A 7764-nucleotide genomic window follows, 5' to 3' on the forward strand; every position below is an offset into this window, starting at 1 on the left:
CATGAGATAGAGTTAGGCATAGTTGACCCTAGATTTGGGACTATGTATGTAAGGATTTCCATGACTCATCATCGCATTGATTAGGAAGCATAATAGAGAGTTCTTGGACTTGAAACGATTTTCCCAGGTGAAGCATCATCCGAGTACCCCATCTTTATCGATTGCCTTGCCTCCTCCTTACTTTTGCTCTCTTACTTGTTGCTTTTAATTATTGAGAATTGAATCATTATCACACTTATCATTGTTGATACTCCACATAGCTAAGAATCGAATAAGTGTCTTTACTCCCTACTCCTGCGGATTCGACTACCGCTCACCCGGGATTATTACTCGATAAACCCGCACTTACGTGGATATACTGCAAGGGGATCTTTGATCAAGTTTTTAGGCGCCCGTATCAGGGGAGCTAGGCGTTTAGAGATACTTTGCACTTTGTTTTCTTAGCTATTTCACCACACATTCTAATTCATATCTTCTTATTCTATCATCGTTCTGATTTTCTTTTTCTTTATTTTTGGTGCAGCTCCATGTTATGACCTGAGGGAATCTATCAATATTGATTGAAGGAGACCCTGAGCTTGAACGTACACTTAGAAGAAAAGGGAAAGAACCTGTGCAAGAACGAAAGATAATCTAGCCGATTTGGAAGTAGAAGGATCTCGAAAAACATGGCGGAACAAAAATGAGCAACAACGAACATTATCCGATTATGCCGGACCTTTCAAAGTGTTGGGGACACAATCGAGTATTGTGCCTCCCCAATTACTACTCAAAACTTCAAGCTAAAGCTGACATTCATCCATATCTCGCAGCGAGTCCCGCTGACACCCGACGGTTTGGCCGATGAGGATCGAAACGGTCACATAGAGAGCTTCCTCGAGGTGTGCGACATCCTGAAGATAAATGGTGTGACGGATGATGCCATCAAGTTGAGAGCCTTCCCATTTTCCTTAAAGGAGAAAGCAAAGCAGTGGCTACACTCATTACCTAGAGCATCAATCACTACATGGGAGGAGATGGTAGAAGCTTTTCTAGCCCGTTATTTCCCTCCCGAAAAATCAGCAAAGCTTAGGAATGAGATCTCATCCTTTGTGCAGTTGGAATTGGAGTCTCTATTTGAGACATGGGAAAGGTTCAAGGAACTCCTACGCAAGTGTCCTCAACACGGATTCCCGGAGTGGATGATTGTTCAAACCTTCTACAATGGTTTGAATCTGAGTACAAGGCAACTCTTGGATGCGTTAGCAGGAGGTAACTTAGGTAGCAAGACCCCCGACGAGGCTCGTTAATTGATTGAGGAAATGGGGTTAAATAGCTACCAGTGGAACGCTAGGGAGAAGAAAAATATGGCCGGTCTCCATCAAATTGATGCGGTAACTTCATTGGCGGCCCAAGTGGAGAGTTTGAGTAAGAAGCTAGATCTTATAGCTTCGAATAGAGTTGTGGCCATGACCAATTGCACCGGTTGTGGTGGAGGACATGCTCCCTCCGATTGTCAAATCGTTATTGGTGATGTTTCTTCAATTGAGAACGTTGACTTTGTAGGTAATGGAATGAGACCTCAAGGGAATCCATACAGCAACACCTACAATTCAGGTTGGAAGAATCATCCCAACTTTTCATGGAGTAATCAAGGACCACAGAAGACCATGGGGCCATCGGGTTTCCAACAACAACAACAAGCCCCTCAAGTGGAAAACAAAATTTCAGGCTTGGAAACCCGAATGACAGATTTGGAGAAGCACTTGGCAAGATTTGTTCAATCGGCAAATACATGGTTTGAATAAGTCAAGGCTACACTTCGCAATCACACTGCCTCCTTGTACAATCTTGAAAATCAAGTGGGGTAAATTGCGAAGTCTCTCTCTGAAAGGTCACATGGAAGTTTACCAAGCAACACGGAAACCAACCCTAGAGAACATGTGAAGGCGATCACTTTGAGAAGTGGTCGTGAGGTCGAAGGGAGGTTTCCGAGTGAGAAGCCAAAAGAACACGCACCCTAGGTTGTAGAGGTTGAGCAGGGAGCAAACAAAGAGAAAGAGGTGGCAACCCCACCTTTAAGGCCAAGAATCCCTTATCCCTCTAGATTGAAGAATGACCAAGGGGATGAACAGTATAAGAAGTTCCTGAGTTTGTTCAAGCAACTCCACATCAACATTCCTCTTGTTGAGGCATTGGCTCAAATGCCTAAGTATGCGAAGTTCCTGAAAGACCTATTGACCAACAAGAGGAAATTGGAGGAGAGTGCTTCAGTGGTGCTTGATGCTTCATGCTTGGTGACAAGGTCCCCTTGCTTATATCCCACAAGTGCACGGGTTTGTCGAAGTAATAATCCCGGGTGAGTGGGGTCGAATACACAGGGAGTAGGGAGTAAAGACACTGAATTCGATTCTTAGCTATGTGGAGTATCAACAATGATAAGTGTGATAATGATTCAATTCTCAGGAATTAAAAGCAACAAGTAAGATAGCAAAAGTAAGGAGGAGGCAAGGTAATAAATAAAGATGGGGTACTCGGATAATGCTTCACCTAGGATAATCCTTTCAAGTGCAAGAACCCTATATTATACTTCCTAATTGATGCAATGGTGAGTCGTGGAAATCCTTACATACATAGTCCCAAATCTAAGGTCAACTATGCGTAACTCTATACATGTCCCGGAGGAGAAATCGAACAATCTCAACACCTCGTACTCGCATAGAGTTGCAATGAGCTCTAGGGATTCCAAGTGATAAATCTCATCCTAGATTTAGACCTAACCCTGTGGTCCAAGCGGAAGGTCTCTAGCCACAATTAAGCCCTAGATACTAAGATCCCCTCAACGCTTCACTCCATTGCACGCACAACTAGGGCCCCCAAAGCAGAGGTTCATCCCTTAGACCATTCACTCTATTATGGCCGCAAAAGAACTCGAGGAATGGATGTAGAATCTATCACGCCTGGGAGGGAAAGGGGACGCCCCCTGCACCTCCTCGACTCACCCTCTCAACCCTCTCCAACCCTAGCTTTTGTCTAACGCTCGTGGTGTGTCACTCACTCACAAGGTTACCAACAAGAACTCTCAACCCTAGTGTCACTCTAGGGGAAATGTTCATACAATCAAGCATTCAAGGTTGGAACTCACAATAAACATCAATTTATTGGAAGCATAATAAAGAAATACAATGAAACGAATACATCCTAGTGTTCATAATCACCCAAGTACCCACTAGGGGTTTAGCTCTCCATGGAGCTAAGTACAATAAAAAAAATCGAATGTAAAAGCAATTAATCCATAAATAAACTGCCTTGATAGTCGTGTCGATGGTCTTGTGGAAAGTCCTCTACTCATCGTCCAAGGATTCCTTCAGTCCGCAGATAGGATACGCCCGATCGAAGCTCCCCTACCAACCTTCTTCCTAATGGAATCACGATGTCGAGCCAGTAGAACCTCTCCAAAAACCTTGGCCAATACCCCTCGAAAACCCCTAGTCAAGCTCTCTCACAAGTTGGGGAAAAGATGGAGAAAAGAATACCAAAAATCGGGGTCTGTATAGACTTTTAAATAGGGTCGAGTCGGGCAACTCCACCCGGCGTGGATGATACACGCACTGCTCGAATTTCCACACGCCCGTGTGGATTCTCTGTTTCTCTGATTTCTCGGCCGGCTGCGAACAGTGTTGCTACAGTAATTGCTTCATTGTTCTACTACAGTGCTCTGCTACAGTCTTCGACCTGAATAAGTTCCCAATTCCATACTTTCATCGGGGTAGCCAAACGGGCACACGTTCACGTCTTGAATCACTTGCTTCTTCAATGATATACATGTTGGTGGTGTTCTTGTTCTTATATGCATAGGTCGGAATGCTCGAGTGTGACTGCCTTTGTGCCCCTCCAAATATATGTGCTCACTCGAATGCGAGGAGGTTGGCACACACTCTAGCATCTCACACCTCTCCTATGTCTTCGCGTTTGAACTTTAGTAAGAACTCCTCCAAAATAAGTGCATTATGATCCACATTGGCCTATTTCCTTCATACTCGGCCTCACAGCCCTACCTGCGTAAAAGTAACATAAAAACACACATATTAATGCACAACATAAGGAATGAACGCTTCGCATTCATATCGCACAAGCACTTATCAAACTCCCCCACACTTAAGCTTTTGCTTGTCCTCTAGCAAAACATTAAAAACATTCTATGCATCAATGAAGAAAAATATTGAAAGTGCTTGGCCTTAGGTTCACCGAGGTATACAAAGATAGTATTCTACAAGTAAGGAAAATTTCAACACTAAATACGAACAATCAATGCTCTAGCTAAAAACTTGAATCAAAAAGGACCACAAACCCGAATTTCGTGTAAGTGTGTGAACTCACTCAAAACACCCCAAGTTATACTCCTCAAAGTTCTAAGTACAAGGGACTTATTTATCTACAAAAAGTGATAAAAAAATTTTTAAAAAGATGGTAGTAGCTTCACACATCCTCTAAGGTAGCTCTTTCCAAAAGTCGCCGCTAAGGTGGCTTTCACACTTTCGAGGTGGTAGCTCTTTCTACCCGAGTGGTAGCTTTCACTCATCCTATGAGATAGCTCTTTCTCTCATTAGGGCATAACTAGTATCCGACTTGTGAGAGTAGCTCCATACTTTATAGGTGGTAGCCCTTTCCACCCAACAAATACAAATAAACAATAAAACTATTTTGTTCCTTCTTTTCATTTTTTTCCATTTTTTTTTCAGAGTTTAACACAAAAATTAAATCTAACTAGTCCCTTTAACATCAAACATGAGTTTCCAGTAGAGTTTAAAGAGTGAGTAGTGCACTTAGTATAAATCGGGCAAAAATTCCTAAAAATTCAAGCAAGAACTAGAGCATGAAAACATTCAATGTTAACAATTCTCCTAGACTTAAGAATACAAACATTGCAACTAAGGTGAACCACCATTGGCTATGTGAGCATATATCAATCAAGAACAATAGAAAAGATGTGCGCATTATGAAACTCCCCCCACACCTAAGTTGTACATTGTCCTCAATGTACACATGCAAGCTCACTCAAAATATATCATTCAAAAATAGATGTGGGAGAAGCAATCAAAACAATACTCCCCTGACTCCTAGTGTCGCATTTGATGAAGCTAATTCATTGGGATTTGTGTTCCAATGGGTTTTGAAGCTCGCACGGCCAAGTGTCGAAGCACCTTGACCATGCCCATGACTAAGTCCCAATTTCCAGGAAGACAATACCATCTGCACGCATACATGAGGGGGTTCAGTGAAGCTCATGAAAAACAAAAATAACTCTAGTGTATAAAAGATGAAGCAATGAATACAACTCAATAATGCAAAATGACATAAACTCATAAAGAAAATCCTTTCTGAGTGAACAAGTCTAAAAACAAGAAAATAAAATAATGTAAAATGAATGAAAGTAAAAGAAAGGTCATGTGTCGGAGTCCTTCTCGGGCTCTGCTGCTGCTGCTGCTGAAGTGGAAGCATATAGTGGGTCCTCCGGTGCTGGGGTCGAGGATGGAGGTGCTGGAGGCACTGGCGGGACCTAAAGAGTCCTCGGCTACAGGACAAATGATGAGGCAACGTCTCGCTCTAGGATCTGCTGTAATATGTTGAAACGTGAAATGAACTTTGTGTACTGAGTGGCCTGCGTAGCCCTATTCTTGGCAACCTCGGCTCGGACCACTCCTATAGCATTCTCGAGCCTCTCAAAGTGATCATTGGCTCGAGAAGTTGAAAACATACGCACTGGGGGTGGTTCCTCGGTCGCTGGAGGTGCCTCGGTCTCCATCGATGCGGGCTGAGGCTCAGGGGCGGGCTGAGATGCTCCGCGTTATCACCTTCATCCTCAGCTATCTCTGGGGCTGGTAGGACTAACGCAAAAACCCCTGTCCGAACCCTGCGAACTATGCCCATCAACCGCATTGTCTCTAGACCCAGAGGAGCGGGTACACTCATCTTCTCGGCCCCGCGAATCGAATCCAAGAGACCGATACCCAGCACTAATCTCGTAATGTAAGGGCCCGAGAAGATCGCTCCCCGCCTAGCATCATCGTCACGATGTCCGATGTAATCGGCCAAGATGTGCCCTAAGTGGATCAGTACGCGCTCTACCATCGAGTACAAGTACCGCAACTCCTGACGGCTCAAGACACCAGTACTGTCGCCACGGCCATTCACCGACCTACTCATGATGGCGTGCAAATATCCGTAGAGGCGTGTCGGAAAGGCACGTGGCCTTGGACACCCCGGCTCGTGCATCGACCTTGACCACATAGCACTCTGTAAGCTCTCTGCGGGGTCGAGGTTCCAGGATAATCAGTAGGCAACTGTGTATACTCCTCTGTATCTATGAATGCCTCCTCGTATAAGCCAAGTAGTACGGAAAACTGCTTAGTGCTCAAGCTATGGTGGCGTCCAAACACTCGAATCGAATGGTGCCCAAATCGTTGAAGCTCGCGATACGCTCTATCAAACTCGAGCGAGGGAGAGCACCTCCAAAGTGCAAACTCTCGGATGGTCGGCTCAGTAATCATCAACAACGCGCCAACCACCATCCGAAACAAGGTCCTCAACCTCATCGTCAACTCATCTCCCCTATCGAAGATCTCGTAGTATAGTCATGTCCAGGAATCGAGTCTGTCCGAAGCGGAGTCTCGATAAGCGCTCATAACGGACCTGATGTTCGGGAATCGCAAATCGTATGTCCTCGGGCTCAGAGGATGACTCACGTGGCCTCTTATCAGCTTGTTTCTTTGTCCTAGTTGCCATGATCTGCCAAATTTAAACAAAATTAGTCAAATAAGTTGATATGAAATAGAATGTGTGGTGAAATAGCTAAGAAACAAAGTGCAAAGTATCTCTAAACGCCTAGCTCCCCGGCAACGGCGCCAAGTACTTGACAAGGTCCCCTTACTTATATCCCGCAAGTGTACGGGTTTGTCGAAGTAATAATCCCGGGTGAGCGGGGTCGAATCCACAGGGAGTAGGGAGTAAAGACACTTAATTCGATTCTTAGCTATGTGGAGTATCAACAATGATAAGTGTGATAATGATTCAATTCTCAGGAATTAAAAGTAACAAGTAAGAGAGCAAAAGAAAGGAGGAGGCAAGGCAATCGATAAAGATGGGGTACTCGGATAATGCTTCACCTAGGATAATCGTTTCAAGTACAAGAACCCTCTATTATACTTCCTAATTGATGCAATGGTGAGTCATGGAAATCCTTACATACATAGTCCCAAATCTAAGGTCAACTATGCCTAACTCTATACATGTCCCGGAGGAGAAATCGAACAATCTAGACACCTCGTACTCGCATAGAGTTGCAATGAGCTCTAGGGATTCCAAGTGATAAATCTCTTCCTAGATTTAGACCTAACCCTTTGGTCCTGGCGGAAGGTCCCAAGCCACAATTAAGCCCTAGATATTAAGATCACCTCAACGCTTCACTCCATTGCACGCGCAACTAGGCCCCAGCGGAGGTTCATCCCTTAGACCATTCGCCTATTATAGCGCAGAAGAACTCGAGGAACGGAGGTAGAACCCTATCACGTCGGAGGGAAAATGGACGCTCCTGCACCTCTCGACTCACCCTCTCAACCCTCTCCGACCTAGCTTTTGTCCTAACGCTCGTGGTGTGTCACTCACTCACAAGGTTACCAACAAGAACTCTCAACCCCAGTGTCACTCTATGGGAAATGTTCATACAATCAAGCATTCAAGGTTGGAACTTACAATAAACATCAATTTATTGGAAGCATAATAAAG

The 7764-nt window shown here is 44.4% G+C and overlaps 1 non-coding gene across 1 annotated transcript; it reads right to left on the reverse strand.

Annotated features, from left to right (window-relative positions):
* Positions 1 to 1064: 1064 nt before the first annotated feature.
* LOC120279891 lies at positions 1065 to 1171 on the reverse strand. The gene has a single exon (XR_005542193.1). It is a non-coding gene; the product is annotated as a small nucleolar RNA R71 (small nucleolar RNA).
* Between the last annotated feature and the right edge of the window lie 6593 nt (positions 1172 to 7764).

Source organism: Dioscorea cayenensis, chromosome 16, assembly GCF_009730915.1.
Source record: "Dioscorea cayenensis subsp. rotundata cultivar TDr96_F1 chromosome 16, TDr96_F1_v2_PseudoChromosome.rev07_lg8_w22 25.fasta, whole genome shotgun sequence".
Lineage (NCBI taxonomy): Eukaryota > Viridiplantae > Streptophyta > Magnoliopsida > Dioscoreales > Dioscoreaceae > Dioscorea > Dioscorea cayenensis.